Source organism: Dermacentor variabilis, chromosome 9, assembly GCF_050947875.1.
Source record: "Dermacentor variabilis isolate Ectoservices chromosome 9, ASM5094787v1, whole genome shotgun sequence".
Taxonomy (NCBI): Eukaryota; Metazoa; Arthropoda; class Arachnida; order Ixodida; family Ixodidae; genus Dermacentor; species Dermacentor variabilis.
Window position 1 is genome coordinate 74,891,534 of NC_134576.1, and position 20,230 is coordinate 74,911,763.

The window sequence follows — 20,230 nt, forward strand, 5'->3', positions numbered from 1 at the left end:
CAAGCTGAAAACAACGGCGCACTAGATGGCACGCTCCATTCGTATAATTGCCAATCGTAAATATAGTGTTAGAAAATATACCACTGTGAGCTCATCCAGGAGTTCATTCTCAGTCGGATCACATACCCGCTTCCCTATCTGCAGTTTCGTCAGGCAGATGAAGCTAAGGTGAATTCCATCTGCCGCCAGGCCTACAAGAAGGCACTTGGCATCCCTCGCTATGCCAGCACCCAGCAGCTCCTGCACCTGGACGTTCATAATACTGTAGATGAGCTAACGTACGCCCGTCGAACAGTGCAGAAACACCGCTTAGCGCTTAAAACGACAAATAGACTTGCTCTTGCCAAACGGAGCATCCAGCTTGGCCCCACTAACACGAGAAACGCGTCCCTTCCACCTCTGGTCAGGGCCGAGATCCTTGCCCAAGCCGCTCCCTAAGAAAATGCTCGCAGGGATCCACGACGCCAGGCGTAGGCCTCGCGCGGGCTCTGCACGATACCTACAACGGCCGCCCAGATGTGCTTTACACAGACGCGGCTCGTTATCCTCCCTCTCCTGGCCGCTCTCACTTTGCGGTCTGCGCGGTGACCGGCTCGGGGCGAATCGCTACCTCAGTGGCCATCTCGACACCCAAATCAGAAGCTGCAGAAGAAGCAACCATCGCTCTCGCCATGCTGAATCCGGACATCCGGTCAGCGACTCTAAACAGGCCATCACCAGCTTCCTTCGCGGCAGATTCGCTTCATCCACCCTTCTCCTTCCTCCGCTCCTTCTTCCAGGATCGCGATTCCATGTAACTGGTGTGGACTACGGCTCACGCAGGCAATCCAGGAAACGCGCCAGCCCTCCTTACTGATCGAAGTTTCGTCACCCGAGCGACAGGCCCCTCTGACCCCGATATGCCCTGCGAGAGCCTCGCCACATACCATGACATCACGACATATTATCGCACGAGTAGGTGATTTTACCCCCCTCCTCACCCTCGTCTCACCCGCGAGCCGGCTGCTGTCTGGCATCAACTAGAAACAGGCTTTCTCTAATCCTTATACTCTCCCGTAGGAATACGGGCGACTTTGAACCTCACTGCTCCTCATTTAATGCACCCACCACTTTCACCCACGTGCTATGGAGATGAACGGCCTTTCCTCCTCCTTTTCAGCTCTTGCAACTGCCCTCAGAGTGGGACCGCCTCCTGCGATCAACCAACAGCCGCATCCAAGCCTCAACCATTGTACACGCCCAGGACGTTGCGGGCCGTTTCCGCCGGCCTGCCGCTTAATGGGTCAAACGGCCAATTCTGCCTTTGGCCAATAAATTAGTTTTCTCTCTCTCTCTCTCTCTCTCTCTCTATCTCTTGTGCTTTCTCCGTTTCTCAACAGCTCCACGCCGCCGACGGGCAACGCTGTGATGCCACCTTCCGCGCCATCATTGATCGCTGGGAATTTTCACCTTCCCATTCGTCAATTCACTTGTTTGTCCTCCTGTATGGTGCATTATACCACCATAACATTCGCCTCGACAGTCCTGCCCTACTCCTCATCCTTCCTAAGCACCTCCGGTCAGTTGTTCTTCATGAACTTCACAGCTTGCGAACTGCCGATGACCTCGGCGTCTCCCGCACTTACGGCCAGATTTGTCAACGCTTCATTTAGCCAGGCCTTGCCCACTCCGTCTGGAAATACGTTGCGGCAGGTGAAAAATGCCAGCGCCGAAAAACACCGCCGACGCTCCCTGCCGGGTGCCTTCAACCATAGAGTTTCCTACAAAATCACTAGAGGGAACTCTGGCGCTGCAGTCGTTGTCCTACCATGGGAATGATGGGAAGTACATGGATTTGTCTGATCTTCGTGCTTGTGGATTCAGACGTTCTTGTGGCTTTGTATATTACGCTATATAAATCTTATTGTCGTATATTTCAGCGCAATCTATATTCTTCGAAGTGTAGAAGACGCCGGGGAACGCGTACAATTGCTATTAATTGCAATGATTGAGCTTGTTTATGTGCCCAAATCGAAACGCACCAAGCGTCTCAAAGCACTGGCATGCCCGCGATAAATTCATAAGTGCGTTTCATTCGCTTGTCGATACATGCATCCGTGGCTTAATGGTTTCAATATCAGGCTTCTGTACTAGAGTCCCTGTGTTCGAATCCTGCAGTCGGGCAATTTTAATGATGTTTATTTAATTATTCATTACGCAATAAACTGTTGAAAATGACGAGTTTACTAAGTCACAAAGCCGTTTGAAGCCAAAAAGGACGAAGTTTAGGCAAATCCATGTACTTCCCATAATTCCCATGCTGGGACAACCGCTCGCATTGTAGCTCACGTAGACACTAGCGCCAGAGTTCCCTCTAGTAATTTCGTAGGAAACTCTATGCCTTCAACAGCTCAACGTCTCGTCGGAGCCGTTCTTTCACGTTGGCTTGGACTTACTTGGCCCTTTCTCTCTATTAACGTCTGGCAACAAGTGGGTCGCTGTGACGATAGATTACGCCATGCGCTACGCAATCAGCAGAGCGCATCCAACAAGCTGCGCCACCGATGTCTCCGATTTTCTTTTACACGACGTGGTTTTACAACATGGAGCTCCACGCCAACTGCTCACTGGCCGTGGCCGACCATTCCTTTCAAAAGCCATCGCCGACATCCCGCAGTTCTGCTCAACCAGGAACAAGCTGACTACGTCTTACCATCCACAAACTAGTGGTCTTACGAAGCGCCTGAATTGAACCCTGACAGACATGCTTGCAAGGTATGTCTCGTCCGACCATACTCATTGGGACATTTCTCTACCATATGTTACATTTGCATATAATTCTTCCCCGCGCCACGACACTGTCAGCTATTCCCCGCTCTTTCTGTTGTTCAGCCGAGAACGAACATTGCGGCTCGACTCATCTCTTCCATCCGCCACAGCAGAGGCCAGCGAATAATCACTTGACACAATCACCAGGGCAGCCCAAGCCCTCGAAATTGCCCACGCTCGCCTACTGCCCTACCAAGAGAACCAACGGCCTTTGCACGATCGACAACATAGAGACACGCGCTTTATGTCTGGATCTCTCGTACCGCTGCGGTCCCCAACTTGTCACGTTGGGCTTTCAGAAAAACTCCTGTCTCGATACACGGGCTCGAGTGCTGCGTGCCGTGGCTTCAGTTACGTAGGAAATCGCCCCAATCAATGCCAGTGCCTCATCTGCCATGCATTCTACTGACGTTGTGCATGTCGCACGCCTCAAACATTATTATTCACCCGTTAACACGGGTGAACACGGGTGAACACGGGTGAACACGGGCAATGTTTAGACGCATCCGGACGGTGCTTCTGCCACAAAAGTAATGCTACATGCATACTGCGTGTTTCTCTTGGACGATGCGCGCAGGTGTGGCGATGAAGAGTGCGAACTGCTCCTAGGTCTCGAGCTGTCGGCATAGCTGGGCAGCGCTGCAGTTCTTTTTATAAACATAGATTGTGAATAGTCTTCAGTGTTTAATCCCTTCTTCGCGTAACAATATGTTAGGGCCCGGCACGAAAGTTTCTTTGCTTTTTGGCGCCTCGCTGGCGCCCGACTTGCTTTCCAAAGATTTCCTGCAGTTTTAGGCGCCCCAACTGGTCAATTCCTCCTCGTGTGTTTGGAACCGAACACGAATCGTTCCCTTGAGGTGATAAATGATGTTAGACAGCATGATAGGGGGATCCCACCGGATTGTTCTTCCTGATTCGCTCGTATTCAATTAGCCAGTTTTCGTTGGGTCAAGGCAATCGGTTTTGTGGTAGCCAAAGCCGAAGCAGCAGGCCTTTCAGTCGAAATAGCCGAATCGCTCACAAGATATCCGCTGCGAAGTTTTGTGACGTGCTCGTGTTTTCTCCTTGCTGTCTTCCCTCAAAGATCCCACATGTCGCCTTGGTCACTGCGACTTCAAGAATAGCGATATACCGTCGTTAAGAAGTCCGTCCACTTTCACCAGGATGCCGACTGCATCTCCAAATACCCCGTAGATACACCGGACACTGCCATGAGCGACTCCAGTCCTTGTATTTTTTTACATTTCTCAACATCGCTGACGAACAGCGCCTTAACGCGTCTCTACGCAAAATCATAAAAAATATGTAATCCCACGCCCCGATCCTCCCTTTCGCCTTCTTGTGCTCCAAAATGACACCTTGTATCGTCGCAGCTTACTCCCTGGCGGTCCTGACCTGTTGGTTTTTATTGCAGTCCACCTCCGTGTCACTGTCCTGGCACAAGTTCTTCACGCACTAACGGCAGGCCATCACGGCTCGTCACCTACATACCACCGCGCACGCCGGCGCTTCTATTGGCCTGGGATGCCGCGCTCAGTGAGCGTTACGTGCAGCGTAAAAAAAAAATGCCGCCAGACTAGGCACTCGAGGCACATTGCGCGTATTCGCGGGCTTCTCTCACGCTCGGAAAAACACTTTTATGTAGCACATACTGAGCAACAGAAAGCTGTATCGGAAGTCTTTCGTGCTGCTCTACAATTTTTTCACTTACACTTTTTATCTAACTATAATACTTGAGCGGTTGAGTAATTAACTAAGACTAGTTATGCAATTAGGCGGAATAAAAAGAATAATCGCAGTATCTCTCCAAGCGACGACAAAGAACATTACCTTGGTTCTGTCCAGCTACGTGGCATTTCCATATTTATAAATCTTGGTGCATGATAGTTGGGACACCCTGCATGTATACATACCCCAAGCCCATCATGCATGCCATAGCACACCATCGGTCTATGTAGACTACACGCGAAGTGCGTCACCTATCCCTCGTGTCAGAATTTACCACTGATATTCAACACATCAGTGACGCGACCAACAACCCTGCGGTTATCGTAAACCGCCAACAAGGCTCGGACACCGGGCTTCGTCACTTCTTCAGTTCCGAAAAATCGTTTCAACTCCGACACGCACAACTTGGTGACGTCGCCCTTTGTATGGCATTTTTACTGCCGTTCAGTGACCCTTCATTCCCGGAGCTCTGCAACAACAGCTGTTGGACGCCTTTCGTATAACCTCGTGCATCCGAGTGTTCGCGCCACGCAAGGTCTCATTGCGTCTCGCTTCGTGCGGCCACGCGTTAGTGCTGATGCGCACGACTGGGTCCGCAGCTGTGCTCCTTGCCAACAAGCCGAGGTACACAGCTATTCCGTCCCTGCGCCCCAGAGGTTTCTATTGCCCGAAGACCGTTTCGCAATGCTTCACATTGACATAGTGGGCCCTTTACCATGCTTCCAAGGCTACCTGAACTGCCTCCTCACGTTCCCCCAACCGGCACCGCCTCGCCGCAGCCAACCTTGCGAGCCCCGCACCCCTCGTTCACCTCCGCAAGTGTCCCGTGGGTGCCTCGCGCTTTCTTCCTCTCATTTTCATTTTTTTTTATTTCTATCGTTTGCCCCGCTGCTTGTCTTTGCGTATTGTTGCTCGTGTTGCAGCCGTTGGACACGGCCTCCAACAAAAGGATGCCGTCACGCGCACGTCACACTTTAAAGACGTGGAATCCAATATCCTGACTTGCATCCTACGTATAAATCAATGCATGTGACCCCTCCTGCTATGGGGGGGAAGGCGGTAACTCAATTTCACTTTAGCAACAAAGGTGTATACACGATGCGCTGCAACAACTTCCTGCGGCGACGCATACCACACCTCGATAGAGCACGAAAATAGTAATGTATATTTACCGAAGCCTGTGACGTACGGCCTGGGATTCTTATCCCGGCATATTCTGTTGCAGTTAAGTTTGGGGCGGCGACAAGTGAACATGTTTATCTGTGCTGATGCACTAACGATAAAGCACGAAAGGACACTTAATGGCGGTCACAACTCGCCAACTAGCAAGTGCAAGCGGGTAGTGCTGATTAACACAAAAAAATACTTAGAATAACTGGACTGTTGTGCGTTATTTCGAATTATTCACAACCTGTCCATGCATGTTCGCTGAGTGTCCCAAGCTATACTAATTTATTGCAATAGTTGGATTAACGTTCCGAAATTGCACAGCTGCTTATGAGGGATGCCATAGTGGAGGGCTCCTGGTTAATTTATACAATCTGTGGTGACTTAATGTGCACCCAAATCTAAGCAGACAAGCGTTTTTGAAAGTTCAGTCTTGTTTATTTACTTTTACTTATTATTTACCTTTGCTTTCCTAAGGAATGGGCCGAATTATGCAGCAAATAATTACAACTAACGCGAGCCACAAGCGGTGGAAATTTGTAAGGTCCTTGGAAACTGTAGTGAGTACTTCAATATGGCCTCTTCATTTGCTTCTTATTTGTACATCATTATTTGTATAACTCAATCCAGGTCACATTAAGCCAATCTTATTTGTATTTTAAGACGTGTAACCTTCCACTCAATATAACTTCGGATATTTAATATATAACGACTGCTCAGCAACGGGCCTTGCATTGCGTCTTTCGTAAAAACAATATACTGCGCAAGTGCTATTGACGACTCTTGTCAAGAAATAAAGGCAATTTGAATTTATTTTATTTCCCATTAAAATGAGTAGCCACTAAAAAAGTTACTTTATTTAGTAGCTTGGAGAAGTCGATGAACTTAATTACGACATTATCCGCGACGCTTTGCTGAAAACAGAGTCATCACAAACAACAGAGCGCAATCGAAGCAATATGTTGAAAATAATCGCAGCACAACAAACAATACCCACAGCTCTGTCGCGCGCAAGCAGGTCAGCCGTGCGAATCGCGATCATTCGCAGTAACCACTTGTAGAGTAACCGGAAATGGTATTCGCACGGGGCACAAAAACATCAATGGGGCAATGTACTTACATGAAAGCGCTTGAGGCCTCGCAGTAAGCACTTTGCACCGGCCAGAAAGAGGGTGCTACGACGCCCTCGTTCATCACCCTAGCGCCGCCGACACCGGCCGCTGTGGGTGCGAAGAAAATGACACACGTTAGAAGACGATAATCACTCGAGCTTCATCGCTGCATGGCTTCTGTGCCACGCACCAACCTTTTGCCAAGCTGAAGCACGGGGAACCCGAACGCAAGCATGTCGAGTCATGCGGAGCATACATGTTTTCATGTCTCGCACACACTTGGTTTCGTTATATGCGATTCGACATGTCACCATGAATGTGCATCGCATCCCTCCCAGTTTGCTTCCGCGGCTCGGTATGGGCTGTGTCGAGTGCGTTCTGGCGCTTCTGTCAACTGTGGAAAGCTTCGCAGCAAGGTGATTTCGCACCGTGGTGGTGTAGTGGCTTTGGTGCTGCGGTGATGAGCCTGAAGACACGGGATCAAATCGCGGCCGTGGCGGCCACATTCTGATGGGAGAGAGAAAGAGAGAGAGAGAGAGGAATAAGATAAATGAAAGGCCGAGATGTTTTCCAGAGGGCGACAAAATGCGAAAACGCCTGTGTGCCGTGCATTTGGTGAGCGTTAAATGTGGTCATAATTAATATGGTGTCCCCCACCCCACTACGGCGTGCGCTTCATGTTCGTACCAATAATTCAATCAACCATATTTTTTATTTCCTTTGAAAAGGAGGAGCACAGGACTAAACGCTCGAACAGCTTGACGAGGTTCCGACCCCTTGCAAGATGGCAGAACAGCAATATAACGCTCAGCCATACATTAGAAATGCAAAGTGGACAAGCATTAGAGAGTGACACGTAATAGAGAATGAAAGCAACGAAACGGTAATCACGCAACCAAAATTGGCAGCACAATTAGCTAACGTCATGAACAGCAGCGACCAACAGGTACAGGAAAGGAATGCAAGGCATATACTAGCCGTGCAAATAAATAGGCTGGCAAAGCGTTTGATGAGACAGTTTCGGTTGCAATAAGGATCAAAATCATGTCGGTTTCATAAATTCAGCAGCGAAGGTAGTGTGTAAGACAAACATTGTCCTTCATAGAAAGTGCTTGTGTGGGTACGAACCATATCTCTTTATGTCTGGTCTGACGAAGATTTCAATTTACACGTAGTCTTGCCAGGTAAATAATCATCAATACCAAATTTAACGAAACCTTTATAACACAACATCAACCTTTATTGTAAAAACGAAACAAAGGAAGAATTTCATACTTAGAATAAGAGGATCTGCAGAGTAAGCATAACGTACATCAGCTATGTAACGCACGGCCCTTTTCTGCACCAAATGTAGCTTATGCAAATTTGTCGTACCGTGCCCCACACCAGGATACAGTACTGCATGATAGATACCAACAGAACATTATATAACATTTCATTCACCTTAGTAGGAATATGATATGATAGAGAATAAACAGTTTTCTTTTGGAGGTGCTTATTCTGATACCACAGCTATTACCCAAGGTGTACCACAAGACTCCATATTAGGTCCCTCACTATTCTCTATATATATTAATGATTTACTCAAGTGTCCTAAGTCGACACATCGTGTGCTATACGCAGTCGATACTAGTATCTCGATGCGTGACAATTTATTAACAACTTTTCTACTTAAACTAAACAATGAGGTTGACCATATTGTTGCTTGGTGTCCAATCATTTAATTACCTATCCTTCAAAGACTCAATTTATGGCTTTCCGTTCTAGCCAAAGAATACTATCTGGCTTATCTGAGATAACTCCAGATGGACATCAAATTCCCGCCTCTGACTGTGTATCACTTTTCGGCATCAAATTAGATTCTAATCCTAAGTTTTCTCAACACATTGCCTTCATTAAGCAAGAATGTACACTCGGTAGTAGATCATTAATGAAGTGAAGAACATATTTCTCTAAAACCACATTATTAGCATTATACTTCATCTTCATTCACAGCCACATTAATTATGGCATTGTTTCCTGGTGAAACACATACGACTGTCATATCTCGTCTATTCCGCACATACAAACCCAAGCAATACGCATTATCACTAACAGTGGGTTTTTCGCGAGTGCTACTCTACTACTTCGTGAAAATACCATCATTGCTGAAACGAACTTGTTCAACTATCATCTAATAATTATGTTTTATTAATTACCTACTAAACAGCTCTCATACTAATTCATTGATTCTAGGGACCTCATCAATAACAATAATACCAGGTTTGTGCATAACTCCAGTTTTCTACTACCTATGGTTCATTCGAATTATGGGAAAATGACATCATCATTCGCTGCTATAAAAATGTGGAATGGTTCACCCGTCAGCATTAAATCTTCATCCTTTCTTACATTTAGTCATGCGGTTAAGCTGTTTTACATGTGTAACTAAGTTTACCTCATTCATTACACTATGTTTGTCATTTGTATCTATTGACAGCTTTTTATGCACTATAGTCTTGTATACACTAAATTTTTCATTGATCTCCTTTTTCTATGTTGTATTTTCGCGATTGTGTTTTCTTTAGTTAGCTTGCTCTTGTTTAATACATATCTACATTGTTATTATTAACAGAGAGTCCCGTTGCAGTCTTTGACTTTGGGACCCTCGTCTGCATATTTTCTCTCACCAATTCATTGTATTTAAAGAATAATGAACTCAAACTTAATGCGTCGCATACGTGCAATGACACCAATGGCAGACGACAATTTGGATTGGAAGTAATCAGCATCCTCATTCCAGGTAAAGTACTTTGAAAAATTTACTCCAAAGATATTAACAGAATGCTGTTAATCTCTAACTGCTGACAGTCCAGACACTAACACATATTAGTGATCAACTTTTTACATCTAGGCATGTACAAGATTACTCACGTTCTCTTAGGGTTGATCTTTAAAGAGTTCATCGCGGCCCGGCGTCCGAAGTCAGACAGCGTCTTGTTAGCTTTCATTTCTATATCTGATTCCAAATTTCCTGTAAAAAAACGGTTCTGTCAGCAGCATACGATACAAATGTAGCGTTATCTGTGCAGTGCATAATGTCATTTGTGTAAATCAAACTAAGAGTGGCCCCAAAATGCCTCTTAGCTACACACTAGTAATAACTGGCTTCCTTGAAGATTTCGCGTTGCCAGTATCTACAAACTGCGACCTGTTGGAAAGATAAGATTTAAGAAACGAGTGGACGGTTCCGAGCACACCTTGATTTTTCTAATTTGTAAAGAAAGATGATTGAGGCTTTGGCACGTATAACCCCAGAAGGGAGAAGCGCAAGGTGCATGTGCATGCTTCTGACTGCACGAGTGCTGTTCTTTCTAACGCATCCGTGCATCAACCGATCCCACTAAACACATATCATATTAGAATGCATGTGATCTCCGTGATCCTTATCGTGGGGGCATAAAGCGACCGGATTTTCTTGGCACTTATTTCGGGACAAGACACCTATACGTGCCTCGTATGCGGTGGTCCGGTGCCCCGTTATAACCGTGCAGTTTCGAGGTGTCTTTAAATTATATCAATTAGCGATAATAAGAATGCTGAAAGAGAGTTGCTTGTACAGCTATAGAAAAGCGTGGCCTCCCAGTTCAAATCAAATGAAATCAAATTTATTTCAACCTACAACTGTTGCTGAGGACCGTGGACAAAAAGCGAGCAAGGCTTGACGTGGTCCATGGCCCCGTTTTAATGGGAACAACAAATACAACAAAGCATGAGCACAGTTAAATACAAGAGCAATCGTAAAAACATTAGTTCGACACTAATAACTGCGAAAACATTAATGATGATAACTATGAGCAAGTATTAAAAACAGTAAACCATAGATTATGAGTAAGTCTCATAAATACAGCTAGTCATGAATACATCACAAAATAAACAACAAATAATAAAACAAATGTAGCACTATGTACATCTCTATTATCTGACGCAATATATGAAAATATTTCATACAGCAGTTTCATACAGAAGAATTTCATACGCACAATACAAAAAAATCATTATACAAGAATTGAACATCTTCAAATAACATTCAAGCGTCTATATACATATTCGCATCTAGATATATCTTTATTCTAGCACGGAAATAAGCATTACTTTCTGTTTGCCTTGTTTAAATAGTAGGGTACTCGAAAACGTAGCATTTGATAAGTATAATTTGTTCTAGGCCTTGGTAGTTCCCATATTTAAGAACTCCTTGTATTGACCGCCTTATGTTTTGCTATTAGGTTGGAAGTACGTTTTAGGTTGTCTTTATTTCTTTTACTAATGGACGTATATATTGCGTAGTAACATATTTTCATAAATATTAGGTATTGACAGCAAATTGTGCTTTTCAAATAGAGTACTAGTATGCGTTAAGTAAGGGACATCTAGTACACAACGTACGGCCTTTTTCTTTATTCTATGCAGTACATCATTGTTAACGTTCGCAATGAATGTCGTGGGCATAGACTAAAACATCACTTTGGCTTTGATATTTCAACCTTAGAGAAAGGAAACGCCCGACGAAACTTACCTCAGCTGCTTTGTAGGTGAAAAAAGCGTGGTCCCAGATCTCGCAACGAAACTTGCAGAGCTATGCCTAAAAGCGCACTTAACCAACAGGTGCATCGATGGCGCGGTGTCTGGAAAGTCGGACTGCTCCAGGCAACATATTCCTTGGTCTTCGCAATGGCATCGCAAGCCTACCGGCTTCCATTGAAGATCGCTCGGTTGAGTAATACGCACCTCACTTGAAATATAGTCTTTCACCTGGCATATAGATTGCCTCTCCGGATTCTTCCCAGACTGTACCATACGGAGCACGCTGATTTCCATGAAGCAGTAAATATACTTTCATGAGAGGCGCCATTCTGACGTCAAAGGTGAAGACCGGTGAGAGTAACTCAACCCGTTATTCACCTAAGAAAATGTGAGTAAAAGAGATTCGCAGTCAACTGGCAGCAATTCACAGCGGTCAAACCACGACATCTGAGCCCGTACAAAGGCGACCCAGTATAATAGTGGAATTTTCTGGAACCTTTTATTGATGCGCGCTAAAGTTGTTGCAAAGCTGCCACCTTATAATCAATGACGCCACCCGTGCACGAGATGGCCACGGACACAATCGAAACTATACAGAGTATAATGTTCTGTAACTGTAAAATGCTAAAACTAGCACCCGACTTCAACTTGTTCTTAAAGAAGGAAAACTGAAGAAAACTATTGTTAACGTATGGAAACACTAGGTTTCCGAGAACTTTTTCTTCCAAATGTGGTCGTTAACATCACGGAGAAATGTATTACTCGAATATCCTGCAACAACACAGTGAGGAACTTAGCCGTGGTCATTGCCTTTTTGCATGAACCCGACAAATCCCGCCTCATTTTTCTTTTTTTTTTCTCACCATTATAACCATCATGCACACATAAAACGTTTACGCTCTTTCGGGGCGCCTCACAATAGTAATCGTAATCTGTGAGATACCTTTTTGGAAATATCTGCGCTGGCTATTTGCCAGTCAATTAAGCATGTTATGTCACGCTGATAACGCGCATGTCGTTCGTGACATGGCTGCCCCGGGCGCGCAGCGTTAGGGAAAGAAAAGGGGTATGTGATACTTCACAAAGGGTGAAGATACGTCACAAAGGGTAAAGATACGTCACAAAGGGTGCAGACCTTTTTAGAGAAATTACCATCTAGCAAACTGCAACACTGTAAACAATAATAAGCCGACTCTCGCGCCGCAGAGTTCCACTTCTCCGTTGGGCATCTTCTTTGTTCCTTGATAAGCACGGCGATGTGCAAGCAACGCTGGCTCTTGCGAGCCATTGCCGGCGCCAATCGGCCCACGAGATAATCGCATGCACCGATCTCGAAAATTAGAATCCGAGGGTTCCACTGGTCGGTTCAGTTGCTTGACAACTTTAATTCAATAACTGCCTATCCCTGATACACAGTCGTCGGCGAAACCCTATACAAGACTCAATGAGTCCTTTGTCGATATCGAGCTGACAGAATACATATTCATTTCCCAGGTCTTTTGCACCTAAATAGACTTCACATAGCCTATGCTCTAATAGGTCTGATTTAATGAATAACACCGCATAAATGCCTGCATTTCCTACGCGCGAGACCGATAAATAGAGCACAGACGATGCACACATGGATCAACAACACCCGACAAAAACACGCTGCTTTTTCTTTGCTTTTTTTAACCGCTTCTTCTTGGTTATTATTGTGCCCGTCGGAGTTCTGTTTCCGCCTATGAACCAAGCGGCCCATATGCGGGCTATTCAACTCGCGTGGCCCTTGCCTCAGTGCCAGTATACAGTCAGGCAGCGCGGGAACGGCACTATACCTCTACGAGCTCTGCCCTACCTTTCCGACGAGCGCATGGAATGCTGAGAACTCGCCCTGCACGAAGCAAGTGCCATGTGAAACTAGCGGCAATGTGCAGGTATATCGCCATGTTGAACTGGTGAAAAAAGGATAGCGAAATGGAGCGCTTGCTAAATTAGTTCAGAACCAAACACAGGCGGATCGAATGGACCCGTACATATCATTCCAAAAAGTCTGCAGTCACCGCGCTTTTTAGCTGAAATACGACCGCACGAACAAGAAATTGGCGAATTTCTTTCCAAATTCGTTTCGTCGCGCAGGTCGAGTAATTAAGGGACCCGTAAACAGTTGTCGTCAAGGGTCCTATAATAAGATGCGCATGTTTCACGGTGACTTTGCAGTACGCAAACAAAAGTATTGAACAAGGACTTACCACGAATGCATGAACGGAAGGAAAGCGTTGTCTCAGAGTTCTCAACGACAGTCGCAAACTAAGCATATAAATGTGGACCATCACCAACCGTTTCACAGGCCCGGTTGCTATCAAGTAGCGCAGCTCCGGTCAGCATTATTCCCCAATGCGCAGTGGGCCGTCACCAGCGGTCCAGCTCGCCTACCGAAAACCATGAGCATAAATAAGGCGAAGAGCAGCTGAAATACAGCTGTCTCTGACGTATAGGTTGACTCTACTGGCTTCTTCACTGTCTGAGACCACCTAATTTTTTTTACGCACTAAAAGCTCTACTGGCGCCACGAAGCCGCCCAGTTGACAATGACACGACCTTCGTCCTTGGTCTCTGTGTTACGTACCCACCTTTTGCCAAGCTGAAGCACGGGAATCCCGAACGCAAGCAAGTCGAGTCATGCGGAGCACACATGTTTTCATGTCTCGGACAAACTTGGTTTCGTTATGTGCAATTCGACACGTCACCGTGAATGTGCATCGCATCCCTCAGAGTTTGCTTCCGCCGCTCGGCATAGGCTGTGTGTCGTGTGCGTTCCGGCGCTTCTGTCAACTGTGGAATGCTTCGCTACAAGGTGCTTTCGCACCGTGGTGGTGTAGTGGCTTTGGCGCTCCGGTGATGACCCTGAAGACACGGGATCAAATCCCGGCCGTGGTTGCTACATTCTGATGGGAGAGAGAAAGAGAGAGGGGAATAAGATAAATGAAAGGCCGAGATGTTTGCCAGAGGGCGACGAAATGCGAAAACGCCTGTGGGCCGTGCATTTGGTGCGCGTTAAATGTGGTCATAATTAATATGGAGTCCCCCACCCCATTACGGCGTGCGCCTCATGTTCGTACCAATAATTCAATCAACCATATCTTTTTTTATTTCCTTTGAAAAGGAGGAGTACGGGACTAAAAGCTCGAACAGCTTGACGAGGTTCCGACCCCTTACAAGTTGGCAGAACAGCAAGATGTCGGTTCGTCATACATTAGCATTGCATAGTGGACAAGCATTGGAGAGTGACGCGTAATACAGAAAGAAAGCAACGAATCGGTAATCACGATACAAAAATTGGCAGCACAGTTAGCTAACATCATGAACAGCAGCGGCCAACAGGTACAGGAAAAAAAATGGAAGGCATATACTAGCCTTGCTAATAAATAAGCTGGCAAGAGCGTTTGATGAGACAGTTTCGGTTGCACGAAGGATCAAAATCTTGTCGGTTTCATAAATTTAGCTGCGAAGGAAGTGTGTAAGACAAACATTGTTCCTCATAGGAAGGGGTATGGGTGGGTACGAATTATATCTCTTTATGTCTGGTCTGACGAACACTAGTATTTACACGTAGTCTTGCCAGGTAATACATCATCAATACCAAATTTAACGAGACCTTTATAACAAAACATCAACCTATATTGCAAAAACGAAAAAGAATTTCACATTTAGAATAAGAGGCTACCTGTGGACCAAGCATAACGTACATCAGCTATGTAACGCACGGCCCTTTTCTGCACCAAATGTATCTTATGCAAATTTGTCGCACCGTGCCCCACACCCGGATACATTACAGCATGATAGATACCAACAGAGCATTATATAGCAATTCCTTCTCTTAGTAGGAATATGATATGACAGAGAATAAACAGTTTTCTTTTGGAGGTGCTTATTCTGATACCAAAGTTATTACCCAAGGTATACCACAAGGCTCCATATCAGGTCCCTCACTATTCTCAACATATATGAATGATTTACCCACGTGTCTTAAGTCGGCACATTGTGTGCTATACGGACACGATACTAGTATCTCGATGCGTGACAATTCTTTAACAAACTTAGTTCTTAAACTAAACAATGAGCTTGACCATATTGTTGCTTGGTGTTCGTCCAATCATTTAATTATCAATCCTACAAAAACTCAATTTATGGTTTTCGGTTCAACCAAAGAATACTACCTGGCTTGCCTGAGATAACTCTACATGGTCATCACATTCCCGTCTCTGACTGTGTATAATTTTTGGGCATCAAATTAGATGCTAACCTTAAGTTTTCTCAACACAATGCCTTCATTAAGCAAAAGTGTACCTTCGGTATTAGAGAATTAATAAGGTCAAGAACATATTTCTCTAAAGACACATTATTAGCATTATACTTCACCTTTTATACACAGTCACATTAATTATGCCATTGCTTTCTGGCGAAACACATATAACTGTCATATCTCGTCTATTCAGCTCTTACAAAATCAAACAATACGTATTATCACTAACACTCGGTTTTTCGCGAGTGCTACTCTACTACTTCGTGAAAATAACATCATTGCTGAAACGAACTTGTTCAACTATCATCTATTAATTATGTTTTATAAATTACTTACTAAACAGCTCACATACAAATTCATTGATTCCAGGCACCTCATCAATAACAATAATACCAGGTTTGCGCGTAACTCCAGTTTTTTAGTACCTATGGTTCATTGGAACTATGGAAAAATGACATCATCATTCGCTGCCATAACACTGTGGAATGCTTTACCCGTCAGCGTTAAAATTTCATCCTTTCATACATTTAGTCATGCCCTTAAGTTTTTTTTTACATGTGTAACTAAGATTAGATTATTCATTAGACTACATTTGTCATTTGCATGTATTGACAGCTTTTTATACACTATAGGCGTGTATACATTCAATTTGTTTTCATTGATCTCCTTCTTCTATGTTGTATTTTCGCGATCGCGTTTTTTTTTAGTTAGTTTGCTCTTCTTCAATACATCTCTACATTGTTATTATTAACAGAGGGTCCCGTTGCCGTCTTTGACTTTGGGACCCTCGTCTGTATATTGCCTCTTACCAATTCATTGTATTTAAAGAATAATAAACTGAAACTGAATGCGTCGCATACGTGCAATGACACCAATGGCAGATGACAACTTGGAATGGAAGTAATTAATATGGGGGGGGGGGGGCTCATTCCAGGTAAGGTGCTTTGAAAAATTTACTCCAAGGATATTAACAGAATGCTGTTCATCTCTAACTGCTGACAGTCCAGACACAAAGTTATATTAGTGATCAACCTTTTACCTCTAGGCATGTACAAAATTACTTACGTTTTCTTAGCGTTGATCTTAAAACAGTTCACCGTGACCCAACGTTCTAAATCAGACAGCGTCTTGATAGCCTTCATTTCTATATCTGATTCCAAGTTGCCTGTAATAAAAACGGTTGCGTCATCAGTATACGAAACAAATATAGCATTATCTGTGCAGTGTATGTCATTTATGTAAATCAAAATAAGAGTGACCCCAAAATGCTTCCTTGCGACACGCCAGTGATAACTGGCTTCCTTGAAGATTTCGCGTTACCAGTATCTACAAACTGCGACCTGTTGGAAAGATAAGATTTATGAAACGAATGGGCGGTTCCGAGCACACCGTACTTTTTATAATTTGTTAAGAAGGATGATCGTGGCTTTGGCACGTAAAACCCCAGTAGGGAGAAGCGCAAGGTGCATATGTAGCATTCTGCCTGTATGAGTGCTGTTCGTTCATACGCATCCGCGCATCAACCAATCCCACTATGCACATAACACCTTGGAATGCATGTGATCACCGTGCTTCTTATCGTGGGGACAAAAAGTGACCGTATTTAATTGGAACTTCTTTGGGCGCGCGACACCTATACGTGCCTCGTATGCGGTCGTCGGGTGCCCCGTTATAACCGTGCAGTTTCGAGGTGTCTGTGACTTATAGCAATCCACGGTATTGAAAATGCTGAAAGAGAGCTGCTTGTACAGCTATAGAAAGGCGTGGCCTCGTAGTTCAAATCAAATCAAATCAAGTCAAATTTATTTCAACATACAACTGACGCTGAGGACCGCGGACAAAAAGCCAGCAAGGCTTGACGTGGTCCATGGACCCCTTTTACAGGCAGCAACAAATACAACAAATGATGAGCACAGTTAAATACAAGAGCAATTGCAAAAATAGGAGTTCCACACTAATAACTGCGAAAACAATAATCATGATAACTATGAGCAAGTATTAGAAAAAAGCAAAGCATACATGATGAGTGAGTCTCATAAATACAGCTAGTCATGGATACATCACAAAATAAACAAGAAATAATAAAACAAATTTAGCACTATGTACATCTCTATTATCTGACGCAATATATGAAAATATTTCATACAGTACCATATACAGAAGAATTTGATACGCACAATATTATCATTATACAAGAACTGAACCTTTTCAAAGAACATTCAAGTGTCTATATACATAGTTGCATCTAGATATATGTTTATGCTAGCACGGAAATAAGCATTGTTTTATGTTTGCCTTGTTTAAATGGTAGGGTAGTCGAAAATGTAGCATTTGATAAGTATAATTTGTTCTAGGCCTTGGTAGTTCCCATATTTAAGAACTCCTTGTATTGACCGCCTTATGTTTTGCTATTAGGTTGGAAGTACGTTTTAGGGTGCCGGTGTTTCTTTTAATACTAGTGATATAATTTCGTAATAACATATTTTCATAAATGTTAGGTATTGACAGCAAATTGAGCTTTTCAAATAGAGTACTAGTATGCGTTAATTAAGTAAGGGACATCTAGTATACAACGTACTGCCTTTTTCTGTATTCTATGCAGTGCGTTATTGTTAACGTTAGCTATGAATGTCGCGGCCATAGACTAAATAATCACTTTAGCTTTGATATTTCAACCTTAGAGAAAGCAAACGCCCGAAGAGAACTTACCTCAGCTGTTTTGTAGGTGCAAAAAGCGTGGCCTCAGAGCTCGCAACGAAACTTGCAAGCTAAGCCTAAAAGCGCACTTAACCAACAGGTGCATCGATGGCGCGGTGTCTGAAAAGTCGGAATGCTCTAGGCAACACATTTCTTGGTCTTCGCAACGGCCATCACAAGCCTACCGGCTTCCATTGAAGATCGCTCGCTTGAATAATACGCACCTCACTTGAAATATAGTCTTTCACCTGGCATATAGATTGCCTCTCCGGATTCTTCCCAGACTGTGCCATACGGAGCACGCTGATTTCATGAAGCAGTAAATATACTTTCATGAGAGGCGCCATTGTGACGTCGAAGGTGAAGACCGGTGAGAGTAACTCAACCCGTTACTCACCTAAGAAAATGTGAGTAAAAGAGATTCGCAGTGAACTGGCAGTAATTCACAGCGCTCAAACCGTGACATTGGAGCCAGTACAAAGGCAACCCGGTATAATGGCGGAACTTTCTGGAACCTTTTATTGATGCGCGCTAATGTTGTTACAAAGCTGCCACCTAATAATCAATGACGCCACCCGTGCACGAGATGGCCACGGACACAATCGAAACTATACAGAGTAATGTTCTATAACTGTAAAATGCTAAAATTAGCACCTGGCTTCAACTGGTTCTTAAATAAGGAACACTGAAGAAAACTAGTGTTAACGTACGGAAAGACTAAGTTTCGAAGAAGCCTCATTTGCTTAGGACACTTTTCCTTCGAAAAGTGTTGGTTAACATCACGCAGAACTGCATTACTCGAAGTTCCTGCGACAGAGTGAGGAACTGAGCCGTCATCATTACCTTTTTGTATGACCCCGACAGATCCCGTTTCTTTTTTCTTTTTTTTTCCACCATAATTACCATCATGCACACAAAAACAATTTTACGCCCTTTGGGGGCATCTCTCAACAGTAATAGTAATCTGTCTTGTTTGAGATTCCTTTACGGAAATATCTGCGCTCGCGATTTGCCAGTCAATTAAGAATGTTATGTCACGCTGATAACGCGCATGTCGTTCGTGACCTGGCTACCCCGTGCGCGCAGCGTTAGGGAAAGAAAAGGGGACAAGGTACGTCACAAAGGGCACAGACCTTTTTAGAGTAATTACCATCTAGCAAACTGCAATACTGCAAACAATAATAAGTCAAAACTCACGCTCCGCAGAGTTCCACTTCTCCGTTGGGCATCTTCTTCGTTCTTTGACCTGCACTGCGATGTGCAAGCAACGCTGGCTCTTCCGAACGAGTGCCGGCGCTAATCGGCCCACGAGATAATCGCATGCACCGATCTCGGAAATTAGAAGCCGAGACTTCCACTGGTCGGTTCAGTTGGTTAACAACATTAATTTACTAACTGCCTATCCCTGATAGACAGTGGTCGGCGAAACTCGATACAAGACTCAGGGAGTCCTTTATCGAAATCGAGCTGGCCCTATGCATGATCATTTCACGCATCTCTTGCACCTAAATAAACTCCACATAGTCTGTGCTCTAACAGATCTGACTTAATGAATAACACAGCATAAATGCTTGCAATGGCTGTGCGTGAGATCGATAAGCAGAGCACAGACGAAGCACACATGTATGAACAACACCCGACAAAAACACGCTGCTTTTTCTTTGCTTTTTTTACCTCTTGTGCTTGGTTGTCGTTGTTCCCGTCGGAGTTCTGTTTCCGCCTATGAACCAAGCGGCCCATATGCGGGCTATTCAACTCGCGTGGCCCTTGCCTCAGTGCCAGTATATATTCAGGCAGCGACACTGCCTAAACGACACTATACCTGCACGAAATCTACACTAACTTTTCGCCGAGCGCATGGAATGCTCAG

The 20,230-nt window shown here is 44.5% G+C and overlaps 1 protein-coding gene across 1 annotated transcript in view; it reads right to left on the bottom strand.

The window, feature by feature from the left end:
• LOC142592807 (neprilysin-1-like) overlaps positions 1–20,230 on the bottom strand; it is a 187,358-nt gene that overhangs the window by 166,531 nt on the left and 597 nt on the right. The gene's annotated exons all lie outside the window — the stretch shown is intronic.